The sequence below is a fragment of the Clarias gariepinus genome, chromosome 7, assembly GCF_024256425.1.
Source record: "Clarias gariepinus isolate MV-2021 ecotype Netherlands chromosome 7, CGAR_prim_01v2, whole genome shotgun sequence".
Taxonomy (NCBI): Eukaryota; Metazoa; Chordata; class Actinopteri; order Siluriformes; family Clariidae; genus Clarias; species Clarias gariepinus.
The window spans coordinates 8,910,247-8,930,723 of record NC_071106.1 but is presented as its reverse complement, the minus strand read 5'-3'; positions in this window follow the sequence as shown (position 1 = coordinate 8,930,723).

The following is a 20,477-nucleotide window of genomic DNA, read 5'->3' as shown; positions in this document are numbered from 1 at the left end:
TCTCCAGTGCCAGCAAGTGTAATTCTGCATTCTTTTCCCACACAGGAAAGACTTTCGAATCGAGGATTTGGGGTTTCTCTGTCACATGACATGCTGAGTTGTTTATTGTTTAAAGCTGTTGTAAAATAAGGGAGAACAGGAACTCGCTTGTATTGTAAATATTACTATTAAGTAAATGAAATGTATGTCATTATTTAATAGATTACAAACTATGATGTAGGAGGAATAAATCCATTTAATGACATGCTGTTATAACAAAATTTGATCACAAAATGCTGATGTTGAATATTCTTCCTTTAACAGTATTACCTCAAATATTTTATTCTTTCCATGTTCAAGCTTGGCTGTACTTCATTATGGCTAAAATATCTGTATGATATTGAAGTGGGAATACTCTGTGCATGTAACTCTCCAAGGAAATAACCAGAACTACATCGCTCCTGCTACCCAGGTCTAATCCTTCTCCCTCATGTGTAGTGGTCACTTGTATGACGTACAAGATGATGCACCATTCTGAGTCATGAGGCGAAGCTTCAATGCTTGAAAAACGGTAATGAATGGGGCCTGGCTCGGGCTGTGATGGGCGCACCGCGCTTGTCAGAAAGCGTCTCACAGCTGTTTTTATGCCTCCCACATCAGGCTGACGCTTAAATTGCAGCCACGGCTTGTTGAGATGAAGCACTAAGCCGGAGGAGATAGCTGTAGTCTACAAACTAAACGTCTCTCATTATGGAGAAATAGCAAGCTGTCTTCAGTGTGTAGGACTTAAGTGAGAAAGGAGGAGATGTGTGCTTGCAGAGAAAATAAAATGTCAAAGAAAGCCAAGCATATGCAGAGCTGTAAAAGTGACTAACACCCACCACACACACACACACACACTTTATAAATCCGGATTCCAATATAAGAATGTCAGATTGCGAATTTCAGCATTTTCAGCTCACCTGCTCTATTGTGCTTTCAAACAACAGACAACAACAGACACCATGTACAGAAAGAATTTATACACTCACTTGACACACAACTAACACCGTGGACAATTGTGAAAATCGCTACAGTATCCCAGGTCAAAATATTTTACACAAATACCCCAAAATTTTGTAGCTATTAGACAGATTAGCTCCATATCACCTCCTGAAACCAGATCACATACACTAGAAATAGGGCGGTCCATCAATCCTGCTTACTAGAATGTTAGACCACGCCCACCAAGATAATTTTTAAAACAACAGTTTAGGTTAATAAATAAATAAATGAATTAGCTTGTTAATTAATTAATTAGTTGATTTTTGCTAATTAGTTTATTGATTTAATTATTATTAAAATTGTCACTCAGGTCATTACAGTTATATCTAGACTGTTGCTAATATTTTCAGGTTTTTCTTTCTCACTTTGTACGTAGCACAAAAATGACGTATTTCAAACTTCTGGCCACCATAAAATTTGCGTTGCTTTTCGAGCACAGCATTACAACACAGTTAATTAGTATCCCTGACTTCTACCACCAGAGGTGGCACAAACTCAAGTAAAAGTACAAGTACTTGCCTTAAAATTTACTCCACTACGAATATAAGTACCACTTGTGGATTACTTGTACCAAGTACAAAGAAAGGATTTTCTGTCTATCTATCTGTCTATCTATCTGAGACTGAATTAAATAACAAACAATATTTGAAAGTATCTTATGCAAGTCTATTAGATTTCAATAGCAAGAAAAAAATCAACATTATTTAATTGAATAGCATTGTTAGTGTCTTTCATTTCTGTGATAGCTTAGTTAGCTAGTTGCTACAATTGCTATACAATTAAATTTGGGAATACTGCAAAACATAATTAAAGGCTTGTTATAAAAAATTGCCCAGGATGTTCGCTACTTAGCTAGATCACTTCCATTTGTACTTTGTTAAGTGTTTCTGCTAAAGACACTTGAAGAGGGAGTCCGGCGAGAAGTGGGTGAGAACCGTTGCCCAGGTAACTGTCAATCACACTGGTGCGCTATCCACTCTATGCTAATTACCTTCCAGTCATTTCTGTAATCTTGGACTACTTGGATTGGTGGAATTGTTTTGTTTCTGTTCTTCCCTGTTCAGTTGGGTTGTGGCTCAGTCATGATATGGAGTGAGTGACAGCGTAAATGGTCCTGTTTAAATTAGAAAAACAGTGCACTTTTGTGTTATCGCCAGCTGAAAAGTAACTCTATTTCTCTTTTTAAAATGTATTGAGTAAAAGTACAGGTTTTTAATCAAAAATGTAGAGAGTAGAAGTAAAAAATACAGAAGTAAAGTACAGATACACACACACAAAAACTGTACTTTTTGTAACTTACCATCTCAGCCTAACACATTGCAAATATCTCTAACCATTAAATATGAGTTGTTTCACATTTTAACTAGCGCATGAATTTTTTGGAAATTTCCATTATCCCTCCATTAAAACTATTTGTAGTGCATGAAAAGAAGACGCTAGCTTGTTTTTTCACTTTAATTGCTTGGTTACTCGTTTGAAATCAAATAAACAAATAATTATGGTTATGAGGTCAGACAGTCTGCTTATGGGATCAGATATGTGTTGTCAGACCGGGCCAAAAGTAGGACAGAAAAATGCAAATTTCTTATAACAGCCTCTTACATAATAGAAACGCATGAATGCACCATCTCTTCACACGCACACACACACACACACACACTTACACACACAAAGTGGCTGACTGAGGCCCCAGCTGTTTTTACTGCTGCCCAGCTTCATGAATATGTCACACATTCTCTGTGTGTGTATACAGATTGCAGGCCTCCCTGGGATTTTGCTTCTGTTTGCTTTCACGTCTCGTTCTGTTTCTGTATGACAAGGTTAGCAGGATGCAGACAGTTAGCCAAACAGGCATTTAGTAACGGTGTCACACACTCCCCTTGTGTTTTGATACAACCCAAACAATAACAGCTAAAAATCCATCATCATGCACAGAAGAACAGAGCGCATGTTCTACAGCCAGAGATTAAAAACTAAACCATAAACACAGCACATGCATGCACTATTGTCAGTCCATCATCAGGTTTATTAAATGTGCACGTGAGTGTGTAAAAAAGAGAAAGAGAGAGAGAGAGAGAGAGTAAGACTGAGAGCAATGACCGTAGTCTAAGCAGAACAGACAGCTGTTTAAGCTATGACAGCTGGTTTGTCACAAGGTGCTGAAAAGGAAGACTATCACTCCAGTCCACTTAACACACACTGACAGGGGTCAGTCTTCAGCACAGGGGAATTAATCGATAGAAATCATTTTCCGCAGAACCATTTTTCACAAACACCTCTTCATGTTTTTGGCTCATTAATAGCCTGAAACTGAATCCAAATGGAAGGATACAGTGCATAAATTAACACCTATAGTGTGAAACTACACTTGCGGTGCACTCTTTATATTTATACTGGCTAGGCTTGCAGGGAGCGTGCTTCGAAAAAATGGTTGAGGCTCTTATACAAGGGTGTTCAAGTCAAAGCGGGACTTTTGATTGCGCCGAATAAAAGAACACAGGTACTGAATGAAAATAAAAACTATGTTTATTTCGTTATAAAATCCCTGCTACACTAATGCACGTATCCAGAGTAAAATGGTAAAAAGTGATCTTAGTACACCAGAGCCATGATCGGAATGCCTGCTCCACATCTGAAACGCTGTCCTCCCAGGAACTCCTTTAATGGCCCAAACATATGGAAATGCCTTGGACATGGGTCAGGACTGTCAATGCTGCACAATCAAAAATCCCGCTTTGACTTGAACACGCCTTGTCTTTTACTGGAACTTAAACAATTAATTAACCCTAAAGTGAGGAAACAATGACAAAACCAACAAAAAACATGTTAGTAAAGTGTTGGGCTACAAGAAGTCATCGCTATTGATGGCTACAAATCTCTGGAGCTTTACTGGAGCAATGAAAGCCATTTTGACGAAAGATTTTTCCTTCTGTTTGTAGATGAAGAGCGCTGTCTCCAATCATTTATAATTACTTAACTGGGTTGAGATCTGAAGCATACATATCTCACATCACTTTGATCATCATCAAACCACTCACCAAGCTTTCATGCTTTCTGAATGAGGATGGAGTCATTTTGAAAAAGCTCAGGCCCATCAGGTGAGAAACATTTCATCATGAGGGAAAGTGAATCAGTGAGAAGAACCTCATGTAGATTTACAGTGTTGTTTCTCTCTAAAGCGACACACAAATGTCAAGATGTCCACCTGAGAACGGAAGGTAATAAAACCAGCCCAGGCTACACTAGAGTGTATAGAGTGTATAAATAGGGAATAGAGAGTAGGACACTGTTTTAGATTCAGAGTCTCACTACTACAATGGGAATTCCTTACAAACCCATAACAACCAATGAACCAGTTATGCACTGATGCGTCCTAATTTAATGCCCCAGGAAACCGAAATCCCTGGTTGCTTTGTAATTAGGTTAATGTTAGTCTTGTGGATGGCACTGTGCATTAATCATTCCAGACCTCCCAATACTTTTGAAACTATGTTCTTCCCAATCTCAAGGTTCGTGTCATTGGTTTCTCAGGCTTATCTTTATGAATTTATGCTTGAACAGTCTTTAAGTCTAAGCAAATTTAAAGGTAAATGCTTGAGTACTAGGATTCAGGAACTGATGTAGAAGGGGAGAAAAAAGCATCTTAACTGTCTTTTAAGTAAAATAGAGGGTGATAAGAGAATATATGTTTACAGCTGCTATAACAAAAGTGATAACAGGAACTAACATGTTTAGTGTATAAAACAATTGTTAATATTACACAAAGATAACCAGAGTAAATATAAAATGCAGTTTTTAAATGATAGGGGGAAAAAGCTGCCCAAACCTGTCTGACCCTATGTAAAAAAGTAATTGAATAAACAGCGATTAAATTTCACTTGCCACACCCAGAACTGATTACTGCCAGACCTGTTCAATCAAAAAATCACTTAACTAGAACCTGTCTGACTTGCTAAAAGTAAATACTTTTTTATACAGTTGTTGATCAATTACCTATAACAGAACACTCTAAGAACTTCACACTGAACATTTACACAGGTTTCTTCTCATCTTCATAAACAAATTCCAGACTTTTCCAAGAACTCATCAGGTAAGTGCCGGAAAATAAACTCTCGTTCTTTTCTTTTTGAAATATTTTCCTTCCTATATTTGTCTAGACTCATATCAGACTTTTGTGACCCGAGAAGCATATAAACCTTCAGCACGACTCTGGTTGAGCTTTCAGCTTTAAGACTCTTTATTTTTTATTTTTCCCCATGTTGGTTCATCAGGAAGCAGCATGTCATTAAAATGTCTTGTGAAAAGTGGACACAACATCGATTTCTCCATGCATTTTGTGCAAAGCGAGAGAAAAAGACCATCGTACTGGAAGGACACACACCTTCCCTGTGACTGCTAGAGGGAAGAAGATTCGTCTCCATGGTAACGCACATTAATTACCTGTGAGTGCATTTCCACATCATGAAAGTGCCATAAGGTGGATTACACAACGAGCACGAGACTGAGCTGCACGAGTCTATGATGAGCTCATCCTCTCTCTCTCTCTCATACCCGCAGACACATTTCTTTTTCTCCCTGTCCCTCTTTCTCTTCTCTGCATCATCCTTCCTCTAATCTAACTCTCTTTTATTTCCTATTCTCCCTCCTCCTTTTTTTCGGAGAAGTGAGATTACACAATAGGTGCACAATGAGATGCAAAAACCTGAAAATTTCCTTTTCCAGTGACTTCCTGCAAACAATCAAAGAAGAGGTTGAGCACATGTGTGGCTATGTGTGCTTGAGTTTATATATTTGGTGACCAAATGTTCCAGCAATATCTGACAGTTTTCACTTCCTATGGACATTTTACAGCATTGCACAAATTATTATTATTATTTTTTTCAAAATCTTGAGGTTAGGGATATAAGTGATAAGGTGTATTCTAGAGTTTATAACCTGTATTAACAATTACAGTACTGTGTAAACATCTTGCCACCCCCCTATTTCATTCATTTATTCATTCATTCATTCATTTATCTTTTAAACCACTTAGTGGGTCGTGGAAGGCCTGAGGCCTACACACATATTACTGGCAATTTGGGAACACCAGTAATCCTAATCTGCATGTCTTTGGACTGTGGGAAAAATTGAGAAACCAGAGGAAGCCCAACAAGTACAGTACAGAGAGAACATACAAACTCCATGCAAAGGTGAAAATTGGACCCTCGACTATGCCGAATCCCTCATTTCTTCATATTAAATTTCATTAAATTGAATGATGCAAAATAGACTCAAGTAAAGAAATGGGAAAACGTGTAGTACTTTGACAGGCTGCAAAGTGCCTAAAGATGCAATAAAAAAAATTATTGTTTACGTAACAAACTTCAGCAGCAACTTCATTTCTCCTCTCGTCTGTTCCAACCACTCAGCATTCAGCTTCACCAGTACACTAAACACTGACTTGGTCATCTTCCTTCATCTGCACCTGTTACTCACTGGTTGATGACTCAAGTTATATGTTCGTCTGAAACTGCTTAGGTACAGGGACTGGAATGAAAATGAGAAGCAAAAAAGTCCTTCAAGTAGTCTGGAGAACTATTCCTCAAGCTCTTTGAGAACAAAAAAATGAAGAAATGTAGGGAACCTAATACTTTTGCACAATGCTGTATGTCAAAACAAAGAGAGCTACACAAAAGGTAATTAAATCTGAAAAGAAAACATTTACACACAATTCCCAATCTTCTACTGCACAACAAACCTCCAAAATGTCAATTACTAAATGTATTACTAAATCAAGGCCTACAACTAACTATATGATGTACATGTACCATGTTTGTTTAAAATATACAGTATGTAAGGTTAATTTTCTCTGTATTTGTCTTTGTACGAGCTTTACTGTACTAGATATGTACAGTACACTGAATTAAGGCACCAGTGATCTCTGCTGCTGGAGCTCTCCGCTAAGATGGAGCAATATTTCTAAAAAACCTTTTTCCATTTCTGTCTATATTACAGTAAATATAGACAGATATACTGTAGAAAAAGGCTTTAGAAATATTGGCTGTAGCAGGCTGTAACTATAGTGTCTGTAATTATAATGAGCAGGAAATAAAGAAACGTGAGAAAAACACACACACACCAGTGGTTTGGTCTGAGGAATCTATCAACACCTTCTTGTTGCTTCACAAATAATTTGCATAGAATTGAGCAAATTGTAATTCAAATGGAGCTTGCTGCTGAAGTCCTGGCTTTGCGTGTCACACATGGGCCGAGAAAACCAAAGGCCATCTGTTGCTTCATTGTGAATCATCCTTTTTTGATGATACAGTAGCTAATCCACACTTGTTAGCATACAGTAAATCATGTGTAACATCAAAAATATTAAAATACATAAAATGTTATACAGAAACTGTATTAGAATAAGTTAGCAAAACTGTGTAATATGGCTAAGGTGTAATGTTAGCATTCTCTAGGATTAGCGCTACTTTAGTTACTCTTCAGAAACCAAACACAGTGGTTTGTGAAAAGTCAGTCAATTTCACTGGTTCATTGGTTTCCATGGTTGGAACATGTGCATACTCTTTTTTTGTACATTCGTTGTTGTACTTTTTTTTCACAACATTCTGTTATGTGTTAGCAAGAGAGCTAAAAATAGCTATAAGCAAAGACAACTTTGCCAGCTAGCGCTCAGCTTCCTATACAGCTAGCTAGCATGATGAATGATTAAAGAGGGTGTTAAAAACATGAGATATTCCTAAAAGATACAGAATTAACATTTATGGCTCAATAGAAGCCAGTCAGTTTGCTAATAATGTGATTGCTAAAGTGTTAGAACTTCTTGTCTTTCTTCTCATTAAACACTGAGATGTGTGTGTGAGAAAGTGGCAGGAGATGATTTCCAGGATTAAGAGAGGAGTGGGGTGGAGAGGCTTTTAAACACTTTTTAAAAGAGCAGAACGCTTCAGTGCACTGCTTCAAACAGTCTTAACACACACACACACACACACATGCACGATTTGTGCACATCGCATCCTTTTGACATTTCCAAAATGAGATGAAATGTGTGTTAGTGAATTTGTGTGAATGCCGTATCAGTCGATCACATATACAGCTCCAGGTAAATGTTTATACACCCATGGCTGTACATAAAGTCATCTTAAAGGCACTTTGATATAATGCTGAAAATTGGATTCTGTGATAAATAAAGAATTTCCCTGTGTTAGCCTGAAAGAATTAAAGGAATTTTTACTCTCTAGTTCTTTCATGTTGCACAATCAAAAGTCCCACTTTTGGGACTTAAACGTCCCTCATATCTCTAAAATATTAGCTGTAGTTTATAAATAATGTATTTCCCCCCAAAAATAATTTCTGGCTAATTTTAATTTTAATAAAATTACATTTTATTGCTAGGTTTTTATAAAATAAGGAAAATCTGTCTCTGAGTCTAAGCATATTTGACTTATGTTGCATATTTGTAATGAGTATTGAGTTGGTGAATTGCACATTCAAGTATAACTTTTAGAGAAAGAAGTCATTTGTATAAGCACAAATTATGATTAGTTTGTATTTCACATATGCATTTAATATACATCTTTCAGAAAACCCGATTACAGAGCTCAGAGCGCAGTCTTTATCACTGTAAAAACCGAAGAATGTTTCCAACTATGTCTGCTAATACATGAGAGGGGAAAATAAATAAATAAAAAAAATAAATCTAAAATTCTTTAAATAGTGAACAGCGAGTCCAAGGCTGTGGTACTAAACTGTTATAAAGTTTAGGGAATTTTCAAAATATTAGAAAAATATATTTTATATTGCATTTTATTTTGTTATTGTTTACACAAAACTTGCACTTTAATTCATTCTATACCTCATGTTCCACTCATATTTTGTCATACTATACCTACATGCCATATCTCTATTCTTTTATATTACACATTCTGCACATCCTGTGTGTTTTTTTTTTTTAAAATATTATATATTTCTATTTTCATTATATTTCATTGTAACTTTGTAAATCTGATTTGTACATTCATCCCAAATACTTACATTTATTTTTTTTCTCCCTAGGGCAGTTTTTACTATTGCAGTAAAATTTTTCTCTTTCTATTCTTTCTTTATTCTATCTTTGAAGGCTGTTGTATAAGTACAGTTTAATACAAAGTAAACAATCGGTTTAAATATTGGCAAAATTGGCATAAGCAAAGCAAGTTAGCCAAACTTATGTTGAGATCAAAAATTTATATATACTTATCATAAACATGAAAGTCATTTTCAATATTGGATTCAAAATTGGTGATTATTCCTTTGGTCTGGTCTTTTACATCATTATGCATCATACAGCAATTTTAATGTACATGTTTGACTTCATTTTTAGCTTTATTCCTGTTTCAAAATCCATCTCCAACTCGACTAAAGTTGGCAGCTGACCCCACTGACAAAGAGAAAACTTCTGAAGGAAAGGTATGTTTGGAAGAGTTAAGGTGAAACGTTCAACCTTAAGAACACCAGGTTGGCTGTTACACATAATGGTGGTAGCATCCTGCTTTGGAGCCGTTTTGCTGCATGTGAAACTGATGCATTGCTTATGAAATAATGAAGCAGGTAGAGGACTAGCTCAGAATTATTCAGTAGAACCTCAAATCATCTGTGAGACAATTGGGTGTTTTGTCAGGACAGTGCACACATTAAAGCTGGTTGTGGAATAAATACAGGAATCTAACAAGTTTTAGGAGCCTCTTGAAAATGTGTGGACTGTGTGTAATAGACGGGTCTGTGCCAGAAAACCGAGAAATGTAGACTTTTGAATGCCCCCGACCTTGACAGTGTATGTGAACCTACGCCCACCTCTGTAGATATGCACACATAATGCGGACTAAAAAAACCCTCGAACCTTACACACTGATGCATCAAACCTAAATTGCATAGAACTGAGAAAACTCATTTCAAGTGATGCTCGCCACTTGCCACTATTTCTGCAGTTGTGAACACAGGAGAAATCTCGAGCCTTCGACACAGCCCTTTTTTTGTAAATGCTTCTTCCAGCATTTTCATGAGTGATATATAAACTCTGTAAAAATACATCACAATCATGTTTTTTGTGAAACCATAATTTACAATGATGACAAGATTGTGCAACCTGTAGATGTACTGTATATTTATCTGTAGATGTGTAGAAAAATGTTTGCGTGCCTTTGCATTTGGCTTATAAAAAAAAAAAAAGCTGTTTAGTTTATTGCCATCCTGTTTTATATTATTATCTTTCTGTGACATGGTTCTACATTTCAGTGTTATTATTATTTTTTTTAATCAACTTGAAGGTTGCTGCTGTGCCAGTAGTGTGTGACTAAGGTTAAGGGTGATGATATGATTTCTTATGAGAACAGACTAGATTTCATTAGGCAGTGCTTTCTTTCTTCATTCTCTGATTTTCTTTCGAAGCACAGAATCGTATCTGTGTGATCGTCAGTCTTCTTCCTCCATGCAGTGTCAAGGTTCATAAGCCTGGTGTAAGGCATGCAGAAGGCCAGTGATGGAGCTGCAGGCAGGGGGAAGGCAGTCCAGCCAGGCGGACATACACGGGGATTTATGTGACAGGCTGCCTGAAGGTGTTAGCGTTGTGCTTGATGGGTCACGGCCTAGTGCCTCGTGCAGACACGTGACCAGCATCCTACGCCTGCTCGGCTCCTGCGTTTGTCCTTCACACAACATACAACAGTGTAGACAGAACAAGGAAACAGCTATTTGAGGTTTGTATGCAAGCAAGAGCTGCTTCAAATGACGTGAGCTTATTACACAAACCTATTGTGTAACAATACAAATTAGCAAAAGTAAAAGCCATTACTTCAGTTTTTTGGGGTATATCTGTGAAAGCAATACTGAATTTGCCTAATTTGCCTAAAACATGGCTGTTAATCAGTTAAAATTTTAAATTTAGTTAATTACAGTCATAGTCTGTGATTCCATCCATCCATCTATCTACTGTAGGAACCTTTGTAGTCCAACTAGTGGCCATGGAGGCCAATGGCAACCACTGTATTTATTTTCATTTTGTACGACCTTGGTAGGACCTTCGCTCGACACACACATGCTTATCCACATAGTCTGTGATTAATCATGATCAATAACAATTTAAAAGAAAAAAACTCAAATTCACTTGTTTTATAATCATGTTGAAATAAGGTAATGCATGACAAACTGGGAAACAAACCTCTATATTTCCTCTATATTATAACCTTAATAAAAATTGTGCAGTTTTATATCTCAAACATCAACATTCAACAAATGCTAAAATAAAATCTTTTAAATTGGACTGGCACTGCATGCTGTGGCTGGGTGGTATAGGGTGTGGCAACCCACCAACAGCAGGGCTTGAACCTGGATCCTCAGATCTGAAAACCAACAATCTAGAGCCTTACCCGCCTGAGCGCGTGTTTATCCAAACTTCCATCAAGAAGCTTTACATAATGAAACTTGTCGTTCAGCACACCTGGTGATGATTCTGCAGTCATCTTATTATCTGTGTATTATCCTTATTATTAACGGCCCATTATCACACAAAGCCAGGTAAACTTGCTGCGTTTATGGAAAGCCATTAGGGCCAAAATTGTTCATATGATTAATTTGCGTACATTTTTTTTAACACGTTAAAAGTTCTAGGCTAATCACACGCGTAATTAATATTGACAGTCCTAGTCCTAAGTCACATGGGCAAATCTGTGAGACGTCACCATCTGCTCTTAAAATGGAAAATATTTCTCCACGTGAACCAATCAAGCAGTCTGACAGTCTGGTTGAGTAAATTTTTTTGCCAACAAAATACAGTAGCATATACTTGCTTAATCTTGGTTAATTATTTGTTCTGTTATTTGGTATTGATGCCAGTTTTCACCTGGCATGTTTTATTCATTGTATTTTTAGTGAAGCAATAATGATTTAGATATTTTTGAGATTTTGCCTCCTTTTTAATGGCTTGGGTAGAAAAATAAAACAATAAATAATTGCGGAAATCTGTTTGTGTTGCGTTTCAGTGTTTTGCCTCTGCGTCATTGAGAGGAGGTGGATGTGAAATATGACACGGTGTGCGTGCATGTGTGTGTGCGTGTGTGTGTGTGTGTACAAATGAATCATGCTCAATCAGACCAACCACCACAGGAAAACAATGCTAAAAGGAAACATGTTCTGAAATGACTGAAGGTGACATTAGGTGACATTATGACATTTTCTTTGCTTCATTACTCTCATGCACTGTATTTCGATATACAACTGACAAAAACAAAAACAAAAAATAAATGAAGGCGTTTCTTTATGGAAGTCATTTACATTTAAGATTGGAAAAGAGGCAGAAAAGTGCATTACACAGTTATGCAACCGAGTCATGGGTCCAATTATATTTAGCTTGCTCTGGATAAATTGATCTTCAATTCTCAGGGCTTCTGGAAATGTTTGAGCATGTTTTTAAATTTTTTTATTTTCATTGCCTTTGGGCATTTACGAAAACTGAATCAAGATGCTACCTAAGATGATCAGTTTTGTGTCACGCTTTGTAAGATATGCCAGATACCCGACGTTATTTAGCAGAAATGTTTCCTTTGCATGTCACATACAGTATGTATCTGCTGCACTAGAGCACTCAAATCTTACTGTATATATATATATATTTTTTTTTCTATTTTAATCAGAATAAACCTTTTTTCATCTGTCATTATTTTTTTTTTTTCAAAAGCAAACCTAAGGCCAGCGTGGGCTTTTTGTAATGTGCACATTTTGGTGCATATTTCCTCGGGTGGTACAGTAGATTCGTGCATAGTGCCATGTTTTATTGATGCCTGTCACTCTATGGTGCGATTGCAGCACCGCACTTGACAGCTGCAGTGTTAGAGTCAAATGTAAATGACAGCTTTCAGGTTGGCTCATGTCACTTCCTACTTATGTGCAGCTCCATCTTGCTCCTGCCAAAGAGCCGAAGGAACACTACTGCAGTTATTTAGCAGTCAACAGCATGAAAGACGCAGGGAAAAGGCCATTCATTCGCTGATTGCACACAAGATACAGGCTTGTATTCAAAAAAGATCCCAAAAGCAACTGAATATAATAGAGTGAGAGAGAGAGAGAGGAATAAAAATGGATGAGAGAGTGCCTCTTTTGTCATGGATCAGTTGTGCTGAGGTCATCACTTGGAGACGACCTAAACCTTGTCACAACAGAGCACTAAACAAAACCAATTCATACCACACAAGATGGGATGGGAAATGATGTATCACGGTCTGAACCATGGATTAAATGGAGTAGCTGAGAAATACTGTAGTGGAGCCAATAAAGGCTAATTCTGTTAGACAAGGTAGAGACATGAGATCAGAATGAGAAGAGTTTCCAATGTAATTCTCTATTGATTCCGTCTCTACTTCATCAGGTACACCTTGCCTTTGGCTTCAGAACTGCCTTTATTCTTCATGGCATAGATTCACCAACAGGATGAAAACACTGCTTAGAGATTTCGGTCTATGTTGACATGAGTTGCTGCGGGTTTATTGGCTGGACATCCACAATACAAATCCTGTATTCAAGGTCCCAGGAGGCATGGAGCCTATCCCAGGAGGTTTAGGGCACGAGGCGAGGTACACTCTGGACACACACTACGGGCAATTTGGAAACGCCAGTTAGCCTGATCTGCATGTCTTTGCACTGTGGGAGGAAACCAGAGTACCCGGAGAAAGCCCACCAAGCATGGGGAGAACATGCAAACTCCATGCACACAGAGACGGGAATCGAACCTGGCCAGGAATCAAACCCGGACCCTGGAGGTGCAAGGTGACAGTGCTAACCACGACACCACCTGATGTGAAACTCCAGTAGCGAAATATCCCAAACTGAGTTAAGATCTGGTGCCAGCAGAGGTTGTTTGAGTACAGTGAACTCATTGACATGTTCAAGAAACTACAGTTTGAGATGATTTTAGCTTTGTGACATAGGTCGGTTTCCTATGGTCATATATAAATGGTCTGCCAAAAAAATATTCCCCACACCATTGCACCACCATGACCAGCCTGAAACTTTGATACAAGGTGGGATGCATCCATGTTTTCATGTTGTTTACCTTGTAAATGTCATAGCAGAAATCAAGACTCATCAGACCAGGCGTTTTTTTTTTTTTCAATCTTCCATTGTCCAATTTTGTGAATTATATTACAATTATAGCCTGAGTTTACTGTTCTTAGCTAAAATGGAGTGGCACACGGTGTGGTCTTCTGCTGCTGTAGACCATCTGCTTTAGGTTTGATGTGTTCTGTGTTCAAAATTTTCTTCAGCCAACCTCAGTTGTAAGGAGATGTTTTTTGAGTTGCTGTTGCCTTTTTATCAGCTCGAACAAAGCATCAACAAAGCATTTTTTCTCTTTCAGACTATTATCTGTAAACTCTAGAGATAATAATAATAATACATTTTATTTGTAACACACTTTCCATTCATTAAATCTCAAAGTGCTAACTTTGATTATTGTGCATAAAAAACCCAGCGTGTCTGGCACCAAAAACCATGGCACATTTATAGTCACTTATATCACCATTCATCCTTGTTCTGATGCTCGGTTTGTTCTTCAGCAATTCGTCTTGAATACTGAAATGCACTTAGTTCCTGCCGTGTGATTGGCTGATTAGATATTTGCATTACCAAGCAGTTGATTATGAAGTGGCCAGTGAGTGTATATGGTCAGATGAATAAACCCGGGAGTCAGTATAATGTTTTCGTCACAAAAGGCACAATATATACATAAATTGTACAGTATATATATTATATTGTATATATAGCTATACTATTGATCAAGCCATAAAAGTTAACTCTTGTAATCGTTCATTCATGTTACTTGCGTATCTTTGGAAATTTACAGAATGGATAGTTTCCTGAGACATGCAACCCTGTAGCTGAACATTGGGTCAATGACTAGACTAATCTAAACATCTAACCTGGCGACAACACTGGCAAAAACATCTAACCTGCATTTATCACTATTTCATGAGATTTCACATATTTCAAAATGGTACATGATCTTCTAAGAGCTTGTTCTGTACTAGCAAATGTTTTTTTTTTGTCACCAAATCGTTCACAATGTTCCACACCGATTACAGTGAAGAGTTTTCCAGCTGTGTTTAGCCCATATGCATCAACACTGAGTGTCTGAGACTGCCGGTGGATTTCTCCTAAAGAAAGGCTGAAATGTGTCTAGGCTATAAAGTTCAAAATAAGGCTGTCTAAAGTTTTGTATTTTCTCCAGAACATTTTACAGAGCACTTGTCGCTTTATAGTAAAGAAGTGCTTGTTTGCAGAATGTGATCAGGGCAGAGAGAGACTGAGAGCACTACGGGTTTTAGCGTAGTGCAGCTATAAAGTGCTTTTTGTTTTAAATAGACAAGTTTGGGGCTTCAGTGTTTGGTGGTGATTTATCTAAAGTGCTCTACTGACCAAAAGTAGAATTCTAATAGTTGGATTATTTGATACACAGGAGCATGAACATACTTGGACAAAGATTACATGGTGAGTTAGAAGCTGAATATTAAGGTGATGCCTTTATTAGGTGCCATTAGAAACACATTTCAGACAATAATCTAATTCTTAAATCAGTAACAGGGTTGATTTTTTTTTTACACAATTACACAACATATGAATAACTAGTGTCCGTGCCAAGATTAAGACCCAAGGGGTGTTGAAGCCAAACCGAGACTTGCGATTGAAGGCGTAAAACCGATTGACATTTACAGAAAACTCCAAGCACTAGTAAAACACTGGGATAAGTGCATTAGTGTATCAGAGGATTATATAGAGATATAAAGGTTTTTACTTTCTTAACTGTGTTTTGTTATTTTCCACAATCAAATGTGTCAGTTTGACTTGAACGCCTCTCATCATAATTTATCAAAATGTCTCTCTTAGTTTTATATTAAATAACATGCAAACATTAAGTAACATTTCAAACTATAATTTGGGTGAGAGCATTTTACTATCAAAGAGACTTTCAATATTACAATATTATTCAAGATATTCAAAGAATAAAGAACTTTTCTTCCTTTGATCTTTCAGAAATTCCAACAATGCCACTTTCTGTGCCAAACATTTGACTTATGATTATTCCAGACCTTTTTGCATTGTGTGGCTAAAATGTAAATTTTTTCTCAATGATTGAAAATGATGTTTCAGGAACAATGTTTATTTACATTGTTTACCTGAAACATAGATATACTGGCACTTCATCATACCTACACGTATAAATCTATTGTACGCGGGACACAGATGACATCCTAGTCATAAAATCACCCATAACTTCTGCCCCACTTATTGCTCCAAATCATAAATTTTCCTCTAAAGAAACTAAGTATGCAAAGGGTTTAAAAGTATAGAACCAGGACACGCTGCATGACATGACATCACATCTGCTCTGGGTAATACAGCTCGCTGGTTTTGGAGTTAAGCTTTGAGCTAAGAGAAGAAATGGGACACACTTTAAGCCCTTGCTCATCCTGAAAGAAGTGTACTTTAAGACCACATGGGTTTGAGGGTGAGAATTGGGATGAGGCCACGCATTTTTAAAGGTTATGACCGAGGGTGCACACAGGCACTGAGACGGTGCCAAGAGCCAGCGGAGACAGAGTCGTGTCCCAAGCATCTGTGGCTCACATCGCAAGGTCAGTGGAGACAACATCGAATTCATTTCTCTCATGGAAGTAAATATTGTACTATATATTCATTAATTTTTTAGAGTTTATACTATTTATAGTCTACAACAAATTAAATTTACGTGTTTAAAGTGTTATAATATAGAACTTGTGCTTTAAACACATGAAAGTAACAACGAGACACACACACACGTGAATGTTTAAGGGAATAAGAGACCACACTGATGCACGGACACACTTTATAAGGTAGCTAATAACCGAGAACTACAGTAGCTAGCACAAAGCTATTATATCTTTTATCCAAAAACGATTTAAAGGCAGAATAACAGATATTTTGGTTAATTGCCAAAAACAAAAATATATATACTGTGAAACCTCGGATTATGAGTAACGCGGTTAACGAGTGTTCTGCAAGACAAGCAAAGATTTTTTATAAATTTTGACTTAAAAAAATAGTATTGTCTTGGTTTACAAGCACCGAGTATCACGTATCACACATGTGCTTCTTGTTTTGATGCCAAGCGTCACGTGATCACAACTGAGCCAACGGTTTTTCTCTCTCTTATGCTGCGGAATTGTAGGTAATCGGCTCCCCTGCTGGGTCTTAGTGCACGTCTCTTACTGGTATAATTAACATTCGTGTACGCGTGTATTGTTTACTATAACTCTGTGACCACGTGTGTGTGTGTGAAACATTTTGCTTTGTGTTTGTAAGCGTGTTTGTACAGCGCACATGTGTGTGTGTGATTCTGTTAGTATGCGCTCACGCAAGTCTGACTAGCGATGCTCCTTGCTAACTTTTCCGATAAAACAGTCTCTCCATTAATTTGTGTGTGTGTGTGTGTGTGTGCATCGCCTATTCACATTTATGGCATTTGACAGACGCCCTAATCCAGAGCAACTAAAATTTTTATCTCATTTTTCGAAGGCATCCAAGTAGCTGAGAGCAAGGCCTGAACTGTCAGGCAAAACATGGTATTGGTGCTAAATGTCTTACCTTAAAGAAAATTTCCAGATCATATAACACCATTTTTTATACTACTTAATGCTTCATGCATATACATTTATATTTTTATCAGATCCTTAACAGTCAATCCTTAACTGTTTTGAATTCAAATCTTTTAGTGATTTTAACTGTTGTTTATATAAAACTTGGCCAATTTAGTTTTTACATGAAAAGACATAAACCTGAAAAAGTCTATTAATAAAAAATGCAAAATTGTTAAGAAATTGCAGCATAACTTTTACAGGGTTATGGTTATATTTTTAATTTAAGCAACAATTTTTTACAGATCATATGCTTTTAGAATCCTACACCAATTTTAGTATCAATACTCATACAGAAATATGAATGATTTGCATTTTAAATGTTTATTGTTTAAAGCGAGACACTATAACGCTAAAAAATGCCCATTTTTGGAACACATATGAAATCATCTCTCCAAAACAGCTGAAGTTAGCAACTTGAAATTTTAGGGAAGCCAGATTGGTCACTTCAATGTTACATAAACTTCAGAATTAGCTTCTTTGGCCACACATATTTTCTGTATTATATGTAGAACATATAAATAAAATAAAATCAGCACCAATACTGTGTTTTGACCAAGTGGCAAGTTGGTGGTGCTGGGGTTTGGACTTAGGACCAATCAGTAGTCCAACATCTTAACCACTGAGCTGCTGCAGTGCATCATCTTGCTAACTTAACAAGTTAATAATAATCCTTTGTTTCCACACTTAAACTCTATTTATAATCTAAATGCATTTAATTAATAGCCTGGACTGGACAATAATAATAAGAATGATGTATTATGTAAAATAATTATAATTAATGATAATACTAGTACTAGCATGATGTTTTGCATGTCTTATTATAAAGCCATCTCAAATATGGTGAATATAACTGTATTTGGCATTACATAGAGATTTCAGAGTTATCCATGTTATTTCGTATTTTTACAAAAAAAACCAAATATGTGAGCTGACATCATCACCATGGTGACCTTTTAATTTTTCTGCACTACTATTATCAAGCTTGAGCAAGCATTTAAAATGTGGAGGCAGCTCTCTGACTAAGAGCAAAGTCTGACATTGGGCTGATGATGATGATTATGATGATGAGGATTATGATTATCATATTGCAGATCTGATTATATTGTGCTTGGGGTTTATTAACATTCTTAAAAAGCTGGCTAAAAATGTCAGGCTGAAACCGAGTGAAAAAAACATGTTATTTAAGCATGGGTGCATTTATTACCAGCTGAAAAAGAATGTTAATGAGAATGCACACGATCATTAGATAAGTGAGAAAAATTTAAATAAAAGTTCTCTGGTTTTCTCATAGCTCCTAAAACATGCTGCTACGTGGATTGGCACTCTTGATTTCCCTTAGTTAGAAATGTGTGCACAATAAATGCAATTGTGCATTTATTTAGAGAGGTGTTGCATTAGGAACTTACCCACAAGGGGCGTTCAAGTCAAAGCGGGACTTTAATAACAGAACACAGTTATGAGAGATATAAAAACTATCCTTTATTTCTCCATATAATCCGCTGCGCCACTAATGCACCAGTGTTTCACTGGTGCTTGGATACCATCAAGGTAAAAAAAGCCATGATCAGACTGCCTGCTTCATGTCTGAAACACTGGCCTCCCAGGAACTCCTTTAATGGCCCAAATGTGTGGAAACTGAGGTCAGGACTGTACAGGGGATGTTACCATAACTTCCAGCTGAGTTCCAGTAATGGTAAAGACAGATGCATCTCTTCTGCATGTTTGTGACAAGTTATCCATTGATTTTCAAGGATCAAACGTTTTACTTGCTGCATGTTCATGTGAACGACTGCAGTGGGCTCCGAGCCACCTCGGCCGTGATCGTTATTCACGGACATACAGACTAGAGAAAAATGTTTGCACCGTTCAAATGTTTTACTGTTGCTAAGATACTCATCACCGTACTGTGGTACGATAGCATAACTATTCCACATTCCTGCTTGTGGAAGAAAGCCAGAAAACTTGCAAGAAGACAGTAACCCAAGCTCAGGATCCAGCTGTAGACCCCGAAGCTATGAGGCAGTAACAGTACTCTTTGGTGGTTAGAACTTTTCTCTATATGGTTATTTTTGCATTTATGTTCACTAGAAATATGAAAAATTAAAGTAATATACAGTAGCATGTGCTACATAACCTGATTACTGGACTTAAATCCGGATCTCTATCAGATATCTTGAAACCCAGTAAAGGCGTTAATCTGATATAAGACATTGTAGTGCGCTGGTATTAAAGGAGCACTTGAGTAATCACAGCACAATTGTGTGTGTGTGTAAATCTAGTCCAGGATTTATTTTTTTTAAATAACAGTTTAGGTGCGTGGGTGGAGGCTGTGCATGCGCCCGTGTGTGTATGAGTAAGTCACAAGATAATATGAGCTGCTGCTGTGGATAATTTTGACTGCTCAGTCTGCTAATACCACCACAAAGAAGCATTTGCTCCAGTTTTTTGACTAATTAGCACAACTCAAAAGACTAGCGCTGGACTGACGATGGCGGATCTGACTGGATGTTGCCCGAGGTCTGTTAGCATGCCTAAACGACTGGCAGAAACAAAATGCCAAGCTGAAACTAAACAAATTAACCCAGGAGTTTAAGGCATGCTAACATGCAAAATAGAAACTGGACACTTTATGTAGGAAGATTTTATGGCTCTAATCCAGGTTTTTTTTATTGCAGAACAAAAATGAGGATTTTGATAAAAGTGTGTGTGTGTGTGAGTATGTTAGCCTAGGTCCCATGTTGGCTTGGAAGCCCTCAGGAC